A 21667-nucleotide genomic window follows, 5' to 3' on the forward strand; every position below is an offset into this window, starting at 1 on the left:
CTTAACTGCCCTCTGGGCAATTAGGGATGGGGCAATAAATGCTGGACCAGCCAGTGACCGCCCTGGTATCCTGCGAATGAGTTTTAAAAAGCTCGCCAGCCCAGTCTGGTAAATCCCCTCTACACCCTCACCAGTGTTATCACATCCCTCTGATAATGTAAGTTCCAGAAACACACACAATCCTCTCTCATCCAGCGGCTACCTTCTGCCTGCACAATTCTGAGACAGGATTGGTAATTATTCTGTGTCTCTTTGGTATCTCGAAATGCCTCACAGCTTCACTGCAGAAACAAGCAAGTAACACAATATGTGAGCAGTTAGATATGATGCAGGAGAGTCATTGGGTGACATTTGTATTATCTTGACTTCATCAAGTGCAAAGAATTGAAAAGGACAATAAATGTTGAACATAATTGTAGCTTCTTTCTGTGTTTAATCCTTTTGTGTCTCTGTGAATATGCTCCCTGTAACAAGGCGTAGCTCTTGTTTAAAAGTGACACTCTGGGAATTGCTATTATAACGGCACACACTGAAGCAGATGGGTTTGATTAAAGAAACTCCCTGCTTGTACGAATAAATTAATTCGACTTCACCGAGTTTAACAGCAGATGCAGTGTGACAGGTCGGTTTACACACAAGTTTGCTGACCACTTGCTGCATTCTCTCATCACATCATGTTGAATGACAAAATCTCCAAGCCCAGAACAATTCAAAACATTCAGCTCAAGACCCGCTTTCAATTGATGAAGCTGGGGGGGGTGGGGGAGTTCCATTTGTCAGAGTTTGTGCTCCTGTCCACATGAGCTCGTTTCTCCTGCCAATTTTGTTTCAGAAATCGTGCCAACTGCGTGGGCAAGTTTTCAGTATATACTGTCAGCAGGCAGAGCTTCGCGCTAACAGGGCTGTGTTGGAGATCGTCCTATTGTTTTGTTCGATGTGGAGGTGCAGGTGTTGGACTGGGGTGGACAAGGTCAGAACTCACACAACACCAGGCTACGGTCCAACAGGTTCATTTGACATCACACACTTTCGGACCGCTGCTCCTTCGTCAGGTGAAGTGTTTGCTTGTTTGTTTGTTGAAGTGCAGTCGGTGTCACTGGTTGGGTCAGAATGTCGTTACCCATCCCAAATGGTTAAAAAGTTGAGTAGTCATAGTCCCACTCACTCATGAGCGAGAGATGGAGGGTTGTGGTTTAACCTGAGGGTCACCACAGGTCAGGTGAAAGGGGACGTGGAGAAGGACTGTCATAGAATCATAGAGATGTACAGCACAGGAACAGACCCTTCAGCCCAACCCATCCAGGCCGATCAGATACCCTAAATTAGTCTAGCCCCATTTTCCAGCATTGGCCCATATCCCTCTAAATCCTTCCTATTCATATACCCATTCAGATGCCTTTTAAATGCTGTAATTGTACCAGCCTCCACTGGCAGCTCATTCCATACACGTACCACCCTCTGGGTGAAAAGGTTGCTCTTTAGGTTCCTTTCAAATCATTCCTGATGAAGGGCCTTTGTTCGAAACGTCGATTCTCCTGCTCCTCGGATGCTGCCTGACCTGCTGTGCTTTTCCAGCAACACTCTCTCGACTCTGATCTCCAGCACCTGCAGACCTCCCTTTCTCCTTTTGTATCTTTCCCCTCACACCCTAAACCTATGGCCTTTGGTTTTGAACTCCCCCAGCCCAGGGAAAAAAGACTTTGTCTATTTATCCTATCCACGCCCCTCATGATTTTATACACCTCTATAAGGTCACCCCTCAGCCTCTGCACTCCAGGGAAAACAGCCCCAGCCTGTTCAGCCTCCCCCTGTAGCTCAGATCCTCCAACCCTGGCAACATCCTTGTAAATCTTTTCTGAACCCTTTCAAGTTTAGCGACATCTTTCATACAGCAGGGAGATAAGAATTGAATGCATTAGTCATGGTAAGCTCAGATGATGCAGGACTTGAACCCACATTGTTAATATCACGAACCAACCCATCCTGACAACTGAGTTAACCTACTCCAAGAAAGCCAGCTTACCCTGAAATGCTCTGGTGTTGTGGAGCTGCCATCTTGAAAGGCAGCAATTTGTGAGGGAGCTTGGGATTGACAGCGCCATTAGGAAGGGGGTTTGGGGGATTTTGATTCAGTGATAATCCACATTCTTTCCAGCTATTCCCTTGGCTGTGTGGTCCTCTAAGGTCTGTGTTCAGCAACGACATCTGGAACAGTCAATATGCCCCCACCTCGACTGGCATATCATGTGCCCAGTCATGGAGCTTAAATAGAAATGTAGAAAGATAGAAACAGGAGTCAGCCATTCGGCCCATCGAGCCTGCTCCACCATTTAATATGATTGTGGCTGATCCTTCAACCCAGTACCCAGCCTCTGCTTTCTCCCCATATTCTTTGAATCCCTTAGCCCCAAGAATTCTATCTAGCCCCTTCTTGGAAACAAGCCTGAGGGCAACATTAGTGACTATGGGTCAATGTTAGAAGCCTTGAGTTGACAATGGGAAGTGTTATCATGGTGGCAGTGCTCTTGCTTCTGAATCACAGGTTTGCTGCTTCAAGTGCCACTCTAGAAACATAGAAAATCTCGGATGACCCGACAGTACGAAGGCAGTATCGGGTTGTGAAAGGTGTCAATTTTCAGATGAGATCATAGATTCCCGACAGTGTGGAAACAGGCCCTTTGGCCCAACCAGTCCACACCAACCCTCCGAAGAGTAACCCATCCTGACCCATTCCCCTACCATATTATTGTACATTTCCCTGACGAATGCACCTAACCTACACATCCCTGAACACTATGGGTCATTTAACATTGCGAATCCCACCCTAACCTGCACATCTTTGGACTGTGAGAGGAAACCGGAGCACCCGGAGGAAACCCACGCAGACACGGGGAGAACGTGCATACTCCACACAGACAGTCGCCCGAGGGTGGAATCGAATCGAGGCCCCTGGTGCTGTGAGACGGCAGTGCTGGTCACCGTGCTGTCCCGTTAATGCGAGATGGTAATTCCTTCTTTCAACTGGGGATAAATACCCCATACAATGCCTCTTTCAGAACTGGTAGGTCGAGAGGTATTAACCTGGTGTTTACGTACTGAAGAATCCTTTTCATTTCACTCCATACAAGTGTCTGCTTTACATCCACTGACTGACTGGAACCTGTATAGGATTTAATTAGCACAACCAACAACACTGGGATTGTATAAAGGATTCCAAGGTTAGCATCGGTGAGGTTTCATGGTTCTATCCATCGTAATGGGCCAAACCCTGTTTGAAAAATGAAAGGACATTAAAGATCCACGTTGATACAAATACATAAATTCTCCAGCATGCTATAGCAGGGAGATCATTCTGGAATTCCAGAGATCGGTAGTTCAGCCGCAGCTATGTGGGTCTCTATAAAGGAAGGATGTGATTACAGGGGTAGGAGGGGTCAGAAGAGAATCCCCAGGATGGTGTCTGGGACGGAGCATCTCAGCGGTAGAGAGAGAGAGGCTGGATAAGCTTGGGCTGTTTTCATTTGGAGCACAAACATGGAGGGGTGGGGTACCTGATAGAGGAGTGTAAGATTATGAGGGGCATGGACAGGGTGGGGATAGAAAGCAGCTGCCCCCCTTAGTTGAAGGATTAGTCACAATGTATTATTTTAAGGAGGAAGGCAAGAGGTTTAGAGGAGATTTGGGGAAAAGAAATTTCACCCAGAGGGTGGTGGGGTCTGGAATGTGCGGTCTGGGAGGGTAGGTGAGGTGGGAAACCTCACAACCTTTAAAAAGTCCCTGGAGGGGCACTCGATGTGTCATAACATTCAAGTGGAACTGGTGTAGATGGGTCAGGGCAGACTCAGTGGGCTATGATTGTATGATTACACGACCATCTTGATCTGAGAGTCGCCATGAACCCCGAAACAGGTTCATGGATCTGAACGGTCTCATCTTCTTCCTGTGTTTGTTTTGAGCATTCCTTGTGATGGATCGAAACTGCCTTAAAACATCACCGTGACTTTGATTAATAAAAGGAACAGACAGGTTTGGATAAAATCCTCCATGAATATAATTTTTCAACATGAAAGTGACTGAGTGTTAACTGCTTGGTTTTGATGGACCATAGCAATGATTTAACAAGTGTTCTGTTACACTGAGTGAAAGAAAAAACAGGCTAAGTTATACAAACCAATCAAATTCTCAAACCTTGTTCCCTCTTGTGATAAATACACCAACGATTAGCTCTGTAATCTCACACCTTGTGGTCAAGGTCATACTTTTATGGTCCCTAATATAAATGTGATGGATATCATTAATGTCTGCAAACATGGACAAAGGAGCTGAATTCCAGAGGTGAGGTGACAGCAACAGCCCTTGATATCAAGGGTGCATTTGACCACATGTGGCTTCAAGGGGCAGGGGCAAAGCAGGAGTCAGTGGGAATCAGGGGGAGAATTCTTCGTTGGTTGGAGTCATACCTTGGTCACAGGAAGATGGTCATGGTAGTTAGAGATCAGTCATCTCAGCTCCGGACGAATCTGCAGGAGTTCCTCAGGGTAGTGTCCCAGGCCCAACCATCTTCAGCTGCTTCATCAATGACCTTCCCTCCATCATCAGGTCAGAAGTGGGGACTGTTCACCAATGATTGCACAATGTTCAGCACCATTCGCGACTCCTCAGGTACTAGAGTGATCTGCGTCCAAATGCAACAACAGCTGGACAATATCCAGGTTTGGGCTGACAAGTGGCAAGTAACATTCATGTCAACTGACTGCCAGGCAATGACCATCTCTGCCAAGAATCTGATCATTAACCCTTGACATTCAATGGTCTTACCGTCACTGAATCTCCCGCTAGCAACACTGACCAGAAACTAAACTGGACTCACCAGATAAATACAGTGGCTCCAGGAGCAGGTCAAAGACTAGGAATAGTGCAGTGAGTTACTCACCTCCTGAATCCCCAAAGACTGCCCACCATCTACAAAGCACAAGCTAGGAGTGGAATACTCTCCACTTACCTGGATGGGGGCAGCTCCAACAAAACTCAAGAAACATGACACCATCCAGGACAAAGCAGCCACTTGATTGGCACCACATCCACAAACATCCACTCCTTCAACCACTGACACTCAGTAGCAGTAGTGTGCACTACCTACAAAAAAAACCTGAAAGAACAGTGACTGCTGTAAATAAGATTCAAAAACAGAGGTTGCTGGAAAAGCTCAGCAGGTCTGGTGCCATCTGTGAAGAGAAATCAGGTTGACGTTTCAGGCCCAGTTCAGAGGAAGAGTCACCAGACCCAAAACGTTAACTCTGATTTCTCTGTACAGATGGCGCCAGACCTGCTGAGCTTTTCCAGCAACACTGTTTTTGTACCATCTACATGATACAGGGCAGAAATCCGCCAAAGGTCCGCCGACAGCACCTTCCAAACCCATGACCACTTCCATCTGGAAGGACAAGGGCAGCAGATACACTGGAACACCACCCCCTGCAAGATTCCCTCCCCTGCAAGTTTCCCCCCCACACTGCAAGTTCCCCTCATCATCCCAACATGGAAACAGTGTTCCTTCAGTGTCACTGGGTCAGAATCCTGGAATTCCCTCCCTAAGGGCATTGTGGGTCTACCTACAGCACCTGGACTGCAGCGGTTCAAGAAGGCAGCTCACCCCCACCTTCTCAAGGGGCAACTAGGGACGGGCAATAAATATCGGGTCCAGCCATTGAAGCTCACATAGTGTGAAACAAAATTAAACACAGCCTTGTAAATCTTTAATTTGTCACTTTTATCAGAGAGCTGAGTTGTGCACAGCAATCCAAATTCAAGCCACATTTTTGTCTCTATATTCTCCAACAGCTGTGCTCTTCATAAGCTTATTAAATGCTTCAGCATTCGCGGCAGTTTAAGTGGTTCTTCAGCTCCTTGAAATGTAGGCAGGGATCATTGGAGCAGGTGCATTGTGATTCACTGTGAGGTTATATATTCCGGCTAACCAAAGCACAGGATCACCAACCACACACTTCAACACTGCACAGTACAATTTTATAAGTGTTTGGAAAAACAGTTTGAAAAAAGAAAGAAGGGTTTTTTTTCAGCATATAAGGGAATGGCAGAGCTTCGATGAGTAATCACTCTCTGGCGAATTGACTGGTGCGGTGTTATTTGTTCACATCTGCTCAGCAGACGTTGTCAGTCCGAGGTAAGACTGCACACGTTAGGAGGGTGGACCCCTAGCTGCACGCCGTTAGAGAATCTACCTTCAAAAGGTTTCATCGCAAGACATCTTGTTTGAATTTTCCTCAGAAAGAGTTTGGCAGCTGCTACCTGATTTATCTGATCAAAGAGTATTGTCTTGCATCAACGGCTGATTTTGCTGCCTCCTCTCTCAATCTCTCCTGATGTCTGTGAATTTAAAGTCTTTCTTTCACCTTAACGGGCGATTTTAATTCCTCTCAGTTCTTAGTTTCCATGACTACTCTAACACTATTTTCTTCAGCCTGGGAATGTCGTTTTCTCTGCCCCTGCCTTTCCCCAGCTCAATCAGTCTCTGTCTCATCACTTTCAATACATCGCCTTTTCCTCTCAACTATTTTGGATCTTTGCAGAAAATATCAATACGATGATGCTGAGAGGCTGTTGCCCCTGTCAGGAATGTGGGCTGGAGTTGTAAGCTCACCTCAGTGATCACGGAACCATCATCGATTGTTAGAGGAACCCATCTGCTACATTCCTGTCCTTCAGGGAAGGAAACGTCAGAACTAGGAGCAGCAGAAGGCCATTCAGCCCCTCGAACCTGCTCCGCCATTTAATACAGGTGCCTGGAACGCGTTGCCAGCAGAGGTGGTAGAGGCAGGCACGGTGGATTCATTTAAGATGCACCTGGACAGATGCATGGAGTAGGTGGGGAGCAGGGGGATACAGATGCTTTGGAATTGGGCGACAGGTTTAGACAGTGGATTTGGATTGGCTCAGACTTGGAGGGCCGAAGAGCCTGTTCCTAGGCAGTAAATTTTCTTTGTTCTTTACAATCATGGCTGATCTTACCTCAGCCTCAATTTCCCTTTTCTGCTCGCTCCCCATAACTCTTTAACTGCTACTAATTAAAAATCTATCTCCTCATTCAATTTACTCAATGTGCCAGCATCCACCACACTCTGGGGGAGTGAATCCCATAGACTCACTAACCTTTGCGAGAAATACTTCCTTCTCATCTCTGTTTTAAATCTGCTCCCCTCCACCAACACAGCCTAAAACAATGCCCTCTCATTCCAGAGTACCTTGCAAGGGGAAACATTCTCTCTATGTCTTAAGGTCCTGACCTCTTTGGTTTACAATATAACTAGGGATAAATGGGCCCCGCCATTTTGGTCTGAGATGAGGAGTTGCAGGGTTATAGGGATAGGATCTGGGTGGGATAGTCTTCGGAGGGTCAGTGCAGACTTGATGGGCTGATTGGCCTCTTTCCAAACTGTAGGGACTCTATGATTCTGTAACACTCAATAGCATTACCATTGCTGAATTCTACCACACTTTCAACATCCTGAGAGTTACCATTGACCCAAAACAGACTGGGCCAGCCATACAGATATCGTGGTCAGAAGTTCAGAAATTTGCAGCAAGTAACTCACCTCCTACCTCCCCAAAGCCTGTCCATCATCTGCAAGGCACAAGTCAGGAGTGTGATGGAATACTCCCCACTTGCCTGGATGGGGGCAGCTCCAAAAACACTCAAGAAGCTCAACTCCATTCAGGACAAAGCAGTTCGCTAGATTGGCACCACATCCACAAATGATCTCAATAGGAAGGAAGAAGCTGGAATCTATTATAAAGGATCTGGTTACTAGATATTAGGAAATAATTGTACAATTGGACAAAGTCAACATGGATTCATAAATGGGAAATCATGTTTGACAAACCTGATAGTGCTTTCTGAAGCTGTTATTAACAGAGTCAATAAGATGGAAATCAATGAATGTGATGTATTTGGATTTTCAGAAGGCTTTTAAAAAAATCCAAAGAAGGTTGGTGAATAAAATTACTTTACATGTGATTGAAAGTAATATATCAGGCCGGTTTACAGGTAGGCTAATGGGGAAAAGGTGTGTTATAATAGTAATCTCCCTGGTCTATGGGCTCAAATCCTGCTCTGGTAGATGGTGACATTTGAATTCAATTTTTAAAAGAATCTAAAGCTAGATATCAGGTAACCACTATGATTGAAAATCCACCTGGTTCACTAGTACTCTTTCAGGAGGGAAATCTGCCGTTTTTATTTCATCCGGCCTACAAGTGACTCCAATACCTTAGCATGAAATGGCTGAGAAAACCAATCTGTTCCAGGGTAATTAGGGATGGAGAAATATAAACAATAGAAGGAAACAGTGGATATTAATAAGTGGATCATTCACAGTTTGAAACCAGTGGGGGTCTGTAAAGCCCTGGGTTGTTCATAAGCAAGAGATGAGGAATTCCTTTTTTCTTTATTCATTCACAGGATGAGGGTATCATTGGCGAGGACAGCCCTTATTCTCCATCACTAATTACCCAAAGGGCAGTTAAGTTTCAATCCCATTGCTGTGGGTCTAGAGTCATGTGTAGACCAGACCAGGTAAGGATGGCAGGTTCCTTCCCTAAAGGACATGAGTGAACCCGACGGGTTTTCCCAACAATCCACAATGGATTCATGGTCAGTATTTGACTCTTAATTCCAGATTTCTAAACATTGAATTAAACTTTCATTGGCTATTGTGATGGGATTCGAACCAGGTCCCCAGAACATTACCTGGGTCTCTGGATTAACAGTCCACCAACAATGCCATTACATCACATTCCCCTCTTTATGATGTTATTATGGCTTTAAGAGGTGTTTTGGTCCTGGGTTTTTTTTAAGAGAGTCTTTAAGACAGACGTTAAGAACTGTCTATTTGAATCTAATAAAGTGAATACCTTGAGAGGCCTTAGGTTGTTTTTTAAAGTTAGAACAATAGAAGCAGCCTGAATGGGTGGGGTCAAGTTCCCACAAAACCAGGATTTTTAGTTTTAGCTTTTTAGTAGCAGTTGCTTGGGTCTTGAAGCTGGGATTGGGAAGCTACAGGTATATCTCCCGCTGCTACTCGCTCACTGTCTCTGAGTTTCCTCTTGATGTTTTTCCTCCTGGTCTGGAGAATTACCTGTGAGATCACCTACTTTACTGAATTTGCCTTTGCCAAAGGTGTCGAGAGTGTGGTGCTGGAAAAGCACAGCAGGTCAGGCAGCATCCGAGGAGCAGGAGAATCAATATTTCAGGGCAACAGCCCTTCATCAGAAAGCCCTAATGAAGGGTTTTTGCCCGCAACATCGATTCTCCTGCTCCTTGGATGCTGCCTGACCTGCTGTGCTTTCCCAGCACCTCTCTAATCTTGAATGTAATACCTGGCACTTACCTTTAAAAATGGAAAGGGTTAGAGTCTGAATGATCTTCTGAATATATTTTTAGGGTGGTTGGTCTGGTCCATAACACAGAAAAAAATATAACATATCCAGGTTTACAGATGAAAGGTGACACTGTGAGGAGAATGCAAAACAGGTTTCGGGGGATTCTGCGAGGGACAAATGGAAGGTAATCTGGAAGAAATGTAAGGTTATACACTTTGGTAGGAAGAATGGAGGTGGTGCAGAGTGTCTCTTGACCAGTGAGAGAATTGAAAGTATGGTACCTAGATGACCTTGTTCACAGCAACTCAGAAAGTAAATACTGCATTGGACTTTATTGCAAAGGGATTTAAGTACAGGAGCAAAGAAGTCTTTCTTCAATTGTATAGAACACTGCTGAGAGTACACCTGCAGTATCGTGCACAGTTCCAGTGCCTTGCCAAAGGAAGGATGTTTTTTTAGATTAGATTACATTACATTACAGTGTGGAAACAGGCCCTTCGGCCCAACAAGTCCACACCGACCCGCCGAAGCGTAACCCACCCATACCCCTACATTTACCCCTTACCTAACACTATGGGGCAATTTTATATATTGCCAGAGAAATTGCATCAATGGTTCACCAGACTGACTGACCCCTGGGTTGACGTGAGATTGAGGAGTCTGGGCCCCTATTCTCTGGAGACAAATGAGAGGAGATCACATAGAAACGTACAAAAGTCTTAAAGGGACAGGCAGAGTAGAGGTAGGAAGGATACTTCCTCTGGCTCTGGGGTCTAGCACGAGGGCAGAAGACAAGCTAATGTTTCGTGTCCAGATGACTCTTCATCAGAGCTGAAGTGAAGTGTTGCAGGGGACAACATTCACGATGAAGCATCATCTAGACTTGAAACGTTAGCTTGCTCTCTCTCTGCATGGATGCTGCCTGACCCACTGTGATCTCCAGTATTTGACGTTTTCAGTACAGATTCCAGCATCTACAGTATTTAGCTCCAAAGGTCAGGAGACAGTATCGGAATAAAAGAGAAGGCACTTAGGACTGAGATAAAGAAGAACCTCTTCACTCAGAGGGTGGTGATTATTATGAATTCTATCCCACAGAAGTCGGGACTTACCAGTGCAGCTCAGCCTGAGAGAAGAATTAAGAAAACATACAACAAAATCCCACTGCCCTGTGGATACGCTTTCTCGGAAAACCTCATAAACAACAAATTTGCAAACAGCAAACAATGCATTGTGCACCATGATCTACAAATGAGTTAATGTTTTGAATCCAGGGATCCTTCTGCAGAACTGAGGTGTCTAAAGACTGGAGGTTGGCTAATGTAGTGCCACTATTTAAGAAAGGTGATAAGGAAAAGCCAGGGAACTATAGACCAGTGAGCCAGATGTCGGTGGTGGGTAAGTTGTTGGAGGGAATCCTGAGGGACAGGGTGTACGCATATTTCGAAAGGCAAGGACTGATTAGGGATAGTCAACATGGCTTTGTGTGTGGGAAATCATGTCTCACAAACTTGATTGAGTTTTTGAACAAGTAACAAAGAGGACTGATGGGGACAGAGCAGGAGATGTGATCTATGTGGACTTCAGTAAGGCATTTGACAAGGTTCCCCATGGGAGACTGATTAGTAAGTTTAAACCACATGGAATACTGGAAGATCTAGTCATTTGGATACAGAACTGACTCAAAGGTAGAAGACAGAGGGTGGTGGTGGAGGGTTGTTTTTCAGACTGGAGGCCTGTGACCAGTGGAGTGCCACAAGGATCGGTGCTGGGCCCTCTACATTTTGTCATATACATAAATGATTTGGATGCGAGCATAAGAGGTATAGTTAGTAAGTTTGCAGATGACACCAAAATTGGAGGTGTAGTGAACAGTGAAGAGGGTTACCTCAGATTACAACAGGATCTGGACTAGATGGGCCAATGGGTGGAGAAGTGGCAGGTGGAGTTTAATTCAGATAAATGTGAGATGCTGCATTTTGGAAAGGCAAGTCATGGCTGGACTTATGCACTTAATAGTAAGGTCCTAGGGAGTGTTGCTGAACAAAGAGGCCTTGGAGTGCAGGTTCATAGCTCCATGCATGTAGAGTCGCAGGTAGATAGGATAGTGAAGAAGGTGTTTGGTATGCTTTCCTTTATTGGTCGGTGCATTGAGTATAAGAGTATAATGAGTATATGTGGCTGTACAGGACATTAGACCACTTTTGGAATATTGCACGCAATTCTGATCTCTCTGCTATTGGACGAATGTTGTGAAACTTGAAAGAGTTCAGTAAAGATTTACAAGGATGTTGCCAGAGTTGGAGGATATGAGCTATAGGGAGAGGCTGAATGGGCTGCGGCTGTTTTCCCTGGAGCATCGGAGGCTGAGGGGTGACCTTATAGAGGTTTATAAAATCATGAAGGGCATGGATAGGATAAATAGATGAGGTCTTTTCCTCTAGGTTGGGGGAGTTGAGAACAATTGATTTAAGGTGAGAGGGGAAAGCTTTAAAAGGGATCAAAGGGGTAACTTTTTCACACAGAGGGTGGTACGTGTATGGAATGAGCTGCCAGAGGAAATGGTGGGGGCTGGTACAATTACAGCATTTAAAAGGCACCTGGATGGGTATATGAATTGGAAGAGTTTAGAAGGATATGGGCCAAATGCTGGCAAATGGGATTAGATTAGGTTGGGATATCTAATCAGCATGGACGAGTTGGACTGAAGGGTCTGTTTCCGTGCTGTACATCTCTATGACTCAATGATCGATCTCTAGCATCCTGCAGTTCGTTGTTTAACCCCAGTGCCTTAGCTCAGGTGTTCTTGGTGACTAATCCAGATTAATCACCACTGCCTCACTAACCATATTGCATAGGTTAAGTGAATTCAGAAATGGGAACTTGAACACACTGATGTTGCAAACTGGTTTTCCACATAATTACAGTTGAGAGTGTTAAGCAAAGGTTTCAATAAGAGTAGTTTGCCAACAGCGAACTGCTACAGGACTTTCACTGAGCACTCCACGTTACTGGACCTGTTTGAATTTTTTTGTGCACAAGGAAGATGTTTGATAAGCTGTGCTGAATTCCATTCCACATGTGCAGCACATTAGCACAGCAGGTCAACAAAAATTCACCTTATTTGGATTAAACGAAGGCCTGATATTTTTAAAGAGCTAAAATTTTACGTTTTATTTGCAGAATGAGCTACATGCCGACAACATCAGAGGGTTTTCAAAGAAGAGGCCTGGCAGGTAGACGATGGTAACAATTATTCTGCTCGCATTGAACAATCTGATGCCCATTTGCTGCGTTAAAATAGCGTGCCTCACGATGTGTGATTTAGCCTATCCTTCAACAGTGGGTGAATTATGCAGAGATGGAATGTTAGTAGCTCCTCAGCTAACTGGGTGCAAAGTGTGCATTTAACACTTTAATAGCCAGAGCGTATTGTGTGGAAACTGAACCGTTTGCTGTTGTTTTTGCAAGCGGCTGTTTTTCCAACATCATCACTGCACATAAGCACACACCTGCTTTTGATCATCCCAAGTCCTGGCTTTTATAGCTTGTTTTTTCCAAATATGTTAAAAATGAAACATAATACAGCTCAAAGGAACTACAATGCGTGTGCTAATCGACACCACACCAATAGGTGAGTAGTAACAGATGTAAACTGTTTGAGCTTGTGAATTCCTCCAGGCATTTTATTTTATTTGTCCACAGCACATGGACCCCACTGGCCGGGCCCAGTATTTATTACCTGTCCCTAGTTGCCCTTTGAGAAGGTGGGGGTGAGCTGCCTTCTTGACCCACTGCAGTCCATGTGCTGTAGGTAGACCCACAATGCCCTTAGGGAGGGAATTCCAGGATTTTGACCCAGCGACACTGAAGGAACGGTGATATATTTCCAAGTCAGGATGGTGAGGGGCTTGGAGGGGAACCTGCAGAGGGTGGTGTTCCCATGTATCAGCTGCCCTTGTCCTTCTAGATGGAAGTTGTCATAGAGCCATAGAGGCATAGAGATGTATAACATGGCAAAAGACCATTGGGTCCAACTCGCCCAGGCCGACCAGATATCCCAACCCAATCTAGTCCCACCTGCCAGCACCTAGACAATATCCCTCCAAACCCTTCCAATTCATATACCCACCCAGATACCTTTTAAATGTTGCAATTGTACCAGCCTCCACCACTTCCCCTGGCAGCCCATTCCATACATGTACCAAAAAAGTTTCTTACCTCAGAATTCCCAGTCTCTGATAACTCACAAAGGGACATCCAACAGCAATATCAAGTTCAGTCTCTGAGCAAGTTTGATTTAAAACTTCCAGTTGATGTGATGCATCCGAAATTGGCCAAAGAGAAGAGTGGGGTTGATGTTAATCAGATCTGCCCATTCCTAATGTGCATAATTGCTGTTTTCAAATGATATCTGCAAACAGTTTTCCATCGTGATAATTCCATTGCAGAAAATTGAAGTGGATGATTGAACAACACAAGGCTGTAAATTGGAGGAAACATTCCATGCAGTGAAGATGCGTTGCCGTAGCTGGTAATGTGGGGGTGGTTACTGCTGAGGACAATTCTGACACTGTTTCACCTCTCTCCCCTGATTGATGAAAATCTGATCTTGGATTGGCAGAAGTCTGGGCGATAAATCTGCAACACTTACCTCCCCCAAAGGATTAAAAACAAAATCAGATTCATCTGTTCCGGTGGGATTTGGATGTTGCTGGCCGGGCCGTTCTCCTTGAACTGAGTGTCTAGCTCAGCCATTCCAGGGGGTAGTTAAGAGTTAAACACATTGCCATGGGTCTGGAGTCACATGTAGGTCAGACCAGATGAGAATGACAGATTTCCTTCCCTAAAGTGTGCTAGAGAAGCAGATGGGTTCTTCAACAATCAATGACTGAGATGAGCTTTGTATTCTTGATCATTGAATCCCTACAGTGTGGAAACAGGCCATTTGACCCAACAGGTCCACACTGACCCCCTGAAGCATAACCCACCCAGACCCATTCCACTGCTACCTTACATTTCTCCTGACTAATGCACCTAACCTACACATCTATGAACACTGTGGGCAATTTAGCATGAACAATTCACCAAACCTGCACACATTTGGACTGTTGGAGGAAACCCACACAGAAACGGGGAGAATGTGCAAACTCCGCACAGACAGTTGTCCGAGGCTGGAATCGAACCTGGGTCCTTGACGCTGTGAGGCAGCAGTGCTAACCACTGAGCCACCATGCCACCATTTATCAATCAGATTTAAATTCCAGTATTGCTAAATTCACAGCAAAGGGCAGTTATGAGTCAATACCTCAGCATACCTCAGTCAATAAAGCAGCAACAGCTAAGGGGGGATGGGTGCTGACGTAGGATAAAGTGCTTTCCCAGCTCGGCTTCTGGTCCAGAGGATGACAGTTGCTTTCCTTCAGCCCTTCGTCAATGGGCTGAGAAGTGGCAGATGGAGTTTAATTCAGATAAATGCGAGGTGCTGCATTTTGGGAAAGCAAATCTTAGCAGGACTTATGCACTTAATGGTAAGGTCCTAGGTAGTGTTGCTGAACAAAGAGACCTTGGAGTGCATAGCTCCTTGAAAGTGGAGTCGTAGGTAGATAGGATAGTGAAGAAGGCGTTTGGTATGCTTTCCTTTATTGGTCAGAGTATTGAGTACAGGAGTTGGAAGGTCATGTTGCGGCTGTACAGGACATTGGTTAGGCCACTGTTGGAATATTGCGTGCAATTCTGGTCTCCTTCCTATCAGAAGAATGTTGCGAAACTTGAAAGGATTCAGAAAAGATTTACAAGGATGTTGCCAGGGTTGGAGGATTTGAGCTATTGGGAGAGGCTGAACAGGCTGGGGCTGTTTTCCCTGGAGCGTCGGAGGCTGAGGGGTGACCTTATAGAGGTTTACAAAATTATATGGGGCATAGATAGGATAAATAGACAAAGTCTTTTCCCTGGGGTCGGGGAGTCCAGAACTAGAGGGCACAGATTTAGGGTGAGAGGGGGAAGATATAAAAGAGACCTAAGGGGCATCTTTTTCACGCAGAGGGTGATACGTGTATGGAATGAGCTGCCAGAGGAAGTGGTGGAGGCTGGTACAATTACAACATTTAAGAGGCATTTGGATGGGTATATGAAGGAATGGTTTGAAGGGATACGGGCCGGGTGCTGGCAGGTGGGACTAGATTGGGTTGGGATATCTGGTTGGCATGGATGGGTTGGACCGAATTGTCTGTTTCCGTGCTGTACATCTCTATGACTCTATGACTCTAATTAAAGTGTTTACATCACTGTGAGCCTGCCTCCAGCAATCACTAAGGAGATAGTGAGGACTGTAGATGCTGGAGATCAGAGCTGAAAAATGTGTTGCTGAAAAAGCACAGCAGGTCAGGCAGCATCCAAGGAGCAGGAGAATCAACGTTTCGGTCATAAGCCCTTCCTGAAGAAGGGGTTATACCCGAAACGTTGATTCTCCTGTTCCTTGGATGCTACCTGACCTGCTGCGCTTTTCCAACAACACATTTTTCAGCTCCAGCAATCACTAACCCCAACTCCCCAAAGTGACTCCTGATTTCTATCCTGCACTCCAGGAGGTCAGTTCCTCCTTACTCCCCCAGCTCAACAATCACCACCTCCCCCTCAGCCCCCACACCCAACCCACCCAACCTCAACCCACCCGGTCATGCAGACATTCCGATTAGGAACAGTGGTCGGCCTTTCAGCCTCTCAGGCCTGTTCTGCCGCTCTGTAAGAGCAGAGTTGACCTGGATGTATTTTGCATTCCACATTCCCACCTAGATCTGATCACCTTCCATTCCATTGTAGCTCACGAATCTATCCTCAAAAATATTTAATCAGTCCTTCTCCAACGTCTTTTGAGGCAGAGACAGTCCAAAGTTGCCTTACCCATCTGACAAAAAATATTTCTCCTCAGCTTTGTCCTGAAGGGGTGACCCATAATTTTAAAATGGAGTCCCACAGATCGGGGTGGCACGGTGGCTCAGTGGTTAGCCCTGCTGCCTCACAGTGCCCGGGCCCTGGGTTCGATTCCAGCTTCAGGTGACTGTCTGTGTAGAGTTTACACATTCTGCCTATATCTGCCTGGGTTCCCTCCAGGTGTTCCAGTTTCATCTGCAATCCAAAGATGCGCAGGTTAGGGTGGATTGGCCGTAGTGTTCAGGAATGTGTAGGTTAGGTGCATTAATCAGGGGTAAATGTAGAGTTATTGGGTAGTGATATGGGTGGGGTGCTCTTTGGAGGGTCAGTGTGGACTTGTTGGCTCTTTTTTACACACTGTAGGGATTCTGTTTAAAACAAGAGAGAAAACATCTTTCCTTTGTGAACCTTCTCAAGACTATTCAAGATGTTATAAGCTTCAATCCTACTGAAAACAAGAACAACCGTTCCAATCTTTCCTTGTAATAGTTTAATACTGGAATGAGTGGGTTGTTTTATGTGGAAAATCTGGACAGGTTAGGCCTGTAACTGCTGGAGTTCAGAATAGTAAGAGCTGAGTCAATGCATAAAATCCTGAGGAGATTCGACAGAATGTTTGTGGAAAGAGCGCAGAAGGAATGTGGGGATATATAGAACTAGGGGTCGGAGTTGAAAAATCAGGGTCATCCAGAGAGGAAAAGAGAATTACGTTTCTCTGAGGGTTGTGAATCTTTGGATTTTCCTGAAGACGAGGTGGAAGTTAGAATACTTTTAAGGGAGGAGTAGATGGTTTCTGGGTAAAATTTATCAGGGCAGGAATGTACATGGTGAGATTACAATCAAATCAGCCATGATGTTATTGAGTCATGCAGCAGGCTTGAGGGACTGAGTGGCCAACACCAATTCCTTGTTTGTATGTCATAGAGTCATTGAGTTATACAGCACGGAAACAGACCCTTAGGTCCAATCAGTCCATGCCGACCATGTTCCCAAACTAAACTAGTCCAATCTGCCTGCGCTTGGCCCATATCCCTCCAAACCTTTACTCTTCATGTACTCATCCAAATGACATTGTAACTTTACCTGCATCCGCCACTTTCTCTGGCAGTTCATTCCTCACACAAACTGCTGGCTGTCTGAAAAGGTTGCTCCTTGTGTCTTTGTTCAAGCTTTCTCCTCTCCCCTCAAAAATATGCCCCCCAACTTTTGAACTCCCTCACCCTAGGGAAAAGACGTTTGCTGTTCACCTTATCTAATGGCCCCTCTCTCCACGCTCCAGGCTCACTGCGTTTATTCCTGACGAAGGGCTTTTGCCCGAAACGTCGATTTCAAAGCTCCTTGGATGCTGCCTGAACTGCTGTGCTCTTCCAGCACCACTAATCCAGAACCTCATGGTTTTATACAACTCAACAAGGTCACCCCTCAAACTCCTGTGCTCCAATTGTCCCAGCCTATCCAGCCTCTGTCTGTATCTCAATCCTCCATTTCTGACAACCTCCTGGTAAATCTTTCCTGAATCTCTCCAGTTTCACAATATCCTCCCTATAACAATGGCCATCTTTAAAATATTCAATGACCCTGCCTCCATTGCTTCCTGAGGAAGAGATATGCAAAATATCACAGCCTTGTAAGAGGGAAAAAAAATCTCCAAAACTCAGTCCTAAGAGACTGACCGTTCCCAATTGTTTCCACTTGTTATTAATAAAACTGTTTTCTGAGTTGCAGGTCCTGTTTAAAATAAACATAAAAAGAATTCCCCGGTATCTACTTTATCAAAAACCTTTTATCATCATTGTCTTGTGTGTGCTGGAGTTGTGTTGTGGTATTTTTCTGCTTATTGCAACGGCAAGCCAGACAGGGAAGCAGACCAAGCAAGGCAAGTGTCTAGACAGAACTGACAGTCATGAAAGTCCAAGGAATATTTCATTCCTCATCCATCATCTTGTTAAATTCAACAGTCTCCCATTCCCAAAAGGAATACTGAGTGTGATTCAATGTGTCAGAGGCCAGTGTAAACGTGCCACGATAGAGTCAGAAAACTTAACTTCAGAAGCAATCATCCCAACACCCATAAACGGAGCTGCGTCAAGACATTATCTCGACAAGCTACATCATACTGCAACACCCAAGAACTACAAACAGCAGAAGAATGATATCTATACAACGTTTTCAAGAAAAATGGGTACCCAATAATCCACTGATTCCTCAGAAACAAACCCAAACAAGCAGACACAACACAACCAAAAACTATACCACATTACCTTACATCAAAGATAGATCAGAAATAACTTCCAGACTACTCAGACCCCTTGGCATCACGGTAGCCTGCAAACCTACCAACACACTTAAACAGCCACTAATGAACCTAAAGGATTCATTAGATACCACCAGCAAAACTAACATCATTTACAATATACCATGCAAGCTCTCTATAAAACACTACATCGGGCAAACTAGCAGGAAACTTGCCACCAGGATGCATGAATACTAACTGGCCACCAAAAGACACGACCCACTCTCACTGGTTTCTATACATGCAGACAAAGGAGGACACCACTTTGACTGGGACAACACATATCCTGGGACAGACAAAACAAAGACACGCACGAGAATTCTTAGAGGCATGGCATTTTAACCAGAACTCCATCAATAAACACATTGATTTCGATCTCATCTACCTTCCCTTGAAAAAAAAGAACTAGAAATGACATCATCCACATTAACAAACCAAGACCTATAAATAGAGAGGCGGGACATACCATCGGTGCTTCACCGAAGACTCTCACTGATGTTACCGAGTCATGGTGACGAAACATCTGAAAACAAACCTTCAAGCGCAGTGAGCTAACTTACATACTTATGTTCTTCTCTAGTCCTAATAATGAATCACACAGAACATGCACAGAGGAAGTAGTATTAATGTAGAATGCTGATAACACACTCACATCTGCCAAATAATATACTTCAAATAATAGTGCTGGCAGAAAGTTTTTATAGGCCAGTTAAGGCATCATATCAAAAAGAAGGATCGCCAATTTAAGACAGAGATGAAGAGGAATTTCTTCTCTCAGAGGGGAGTGAATCTGTGGAATTCTTTACTATAGAGAGCTGTCAAGGCTGGGGCATTGAATATATTCAAGGCTGAGACAGACAGATTATTAATCAGCAAAAGGAATCGAGGGTGATGGGGAAAAAGCAGAAAAGGGGATTGAGGATTGTCAGATTAGCCATAATCTCATTGAGTGGTAGAACAGACTCAATGGGCTGAACGGCCTACTTCTACTCTTACATGTTATGGTCTTATTTAGGGACTTACAGCACATGGACTGCAGCGGTTCAAGAAGGCAGTTCACCACCACCTTCTCAAGGAGCAACTAGGGACGGGCAATAAGTACTGGTCCAGCCAGCGACAAGCATGTTTGGTGGATGAATTAAAGAAAATTGCACACAGTATGCCAGTATGGTCTCACCAAAAACCTTGTACAGGGCTTCTTTATTCCAGTCCCCTTAGAACAAAGACTCACATGCCATTTGCTGTCCTCATTGCTTGCTGTAGCTGCCTGTTAACCTGTTGTGTTCTTTATACAAGTATAAGGGGAATTGGTGGCATTATGGTAATGTCATTGAATCAGTAGTTGTAGGTTAATTATCCACAGACTGGGTTTGAATGCCTCCTGGGTATGATAATCAATTTGAATTCAATAAAAGCTAGTTGAATGGCAAATGCTATTGTTTGTGATTTTAAAAAAATCTTGTTTCCTCCTGGTGCTTCATGAAAGGAAATCTGCCATTCTTACCCAGTCTCATCTACGTATGACTCTAGACACGCGGCAATGTGGTTAACTCACAATACCCCTGGAGAGCCTCTCAGTTCAGAGAGCAATTGAAAACAGGCAATAAATGTACCAGGTATGTCTCACATTTTAACCTACCCTTTCTCCATCTGACTACATTACTAAGTTCCTTTGGAAATTTAAGACAAAACACACATCGAGAAATATTGACTGTTTGTGACAATGGCAATGATCATCAGTGATAAGTTACATATAAACGGGAGAAATCAGGTGATAAACAGTAGCCTGGATGAGGAGGTTGTCGAATGATTTTTGAGATAATTCCTTTGAGCATCATTTTCTGGAGCTGACCAGAGAACGGTTTGCAATAGATTTGTCTCATTTGCCTTCCCAACTGCTGTCTGTACCTGTCTGCTTACTTTCTGCATTTTTTATATTACCAAAACTAAATATCTCATCGAATGTTATCATTTACAAGTTTCACAACACAGAAAAAAAGTCTGTTTTTTCTATTCTGACAATGAACTTTACACTTGCCTATACTATACTCCCACTGCCATTTTCCATTCATCCATTCAGTTCATTGTGTATTGGAGTTAGGAGGTCATGTTGTGGCTGTACAGGACATTAGTTAGGCCACTTTTGGAATATTGCATGCAATGCTAGTCTAGAAAGATGTTGTGAAACTTGAACGTATTCAGAAAAGATGTACAAAGATGTTGCCAGGGTTGGAGGATTTGAGCTACAGGGAGAGGCTGGATAGGCTGGGGCCGTTTTCTCTGGAGCGTTGGAGGCTGCAAGATGACCTTATAGAGGTTTATAAAATCTTAAGGGGCATGGATATTGTGAATAGACAAGGTCTTGTCCCCAGGACAGTGAATAGACAAGGTCTTGTCCCCAGGACAGGGGTGTCCAGAACTCGAGGCCATAAGTTTAACATGAGAGGGGAAAGCTTTAAAAGGGACCTAAGGGGCAACCTTTTCATGCAGAGGGTGGTGCATGTGTTAATGAGCTACCAGAGGGAGTGGTGGAGGCTAGTACAATTACAGCGTTTAAAAGGCATCTGGATGGGTATATGAATAGGAAGGGTTTGGCGGGATATGGGTCAAGTGCTGGCAAATGGGACTAGATTAATTTCGGATATCCGGTCAGCATGGACGGGTTGGACCCAAAGGTCTGAATCCATGCTGTACATCTCTATGACTCTATAACACTCACTTCATCTGGTTCATCTGAAGATTTTGCCTTGTTTCTTTCAATGATCTGTGCTTACCACAAACCTTTTTACTCCTCTTCAGCAGTGGTCTCTTTGAATGAAGGGGCTAATGTCCGAAATGGTGACTCTCCTGCTCCTCGGATGCTGCCTAACCTGCTGTGCTTTTCCAGCACCACACTTTTCGACTCACGATATCATTGGCTCTATTTGATTTTAAGATCCTTGTTTGTGATGGGAATTTGTTACTATCAGATGTAACATGGAATCCAATGATATTATGATTGCTATTTCTCAGTGGGATTGATTAGTATATCATTATTCACTG

The 21667-nt window shown here is 44.6% G+C and overlaps 1 long non-coding RNA gene across 1 annotated transcript; it reads left to right on the forward strand.

The window, feature by feature from the left end:
* The first annotated feature begins 831 nt into the window (after window positions 1–831).
* Window positions 832–19697, forward strand: LOC140476860 (uncharacterized). The gene is made up of 3 exons (XR_011960615.1): window positions 832–1052; window positions 12583–12635; window positions 19641–19697. It is a non-coding gene; the product is annotated as an uncharacterized lncRNA (long non-coding RNA).
* The last annotated feature ends 1970 nt before the right edge of the window (window positions 19698–21667 follow it).

Source organism: Chiloscyllium punctatum, chromosome 5, assembly GCF_047496795.1.
Source record: "Chiloscyllium punctatum isolate Juve2018m chromosome 5, sChiPun1.3, whole genome shotgun sequence".
Lineage (NCBI taxonomy): Eukaryota > Metazoa > Chordata > Chondrichthyes > Orectolobiformes > Hemiscylliidae > Chiloscyllium > Chiloscyllium punctatum.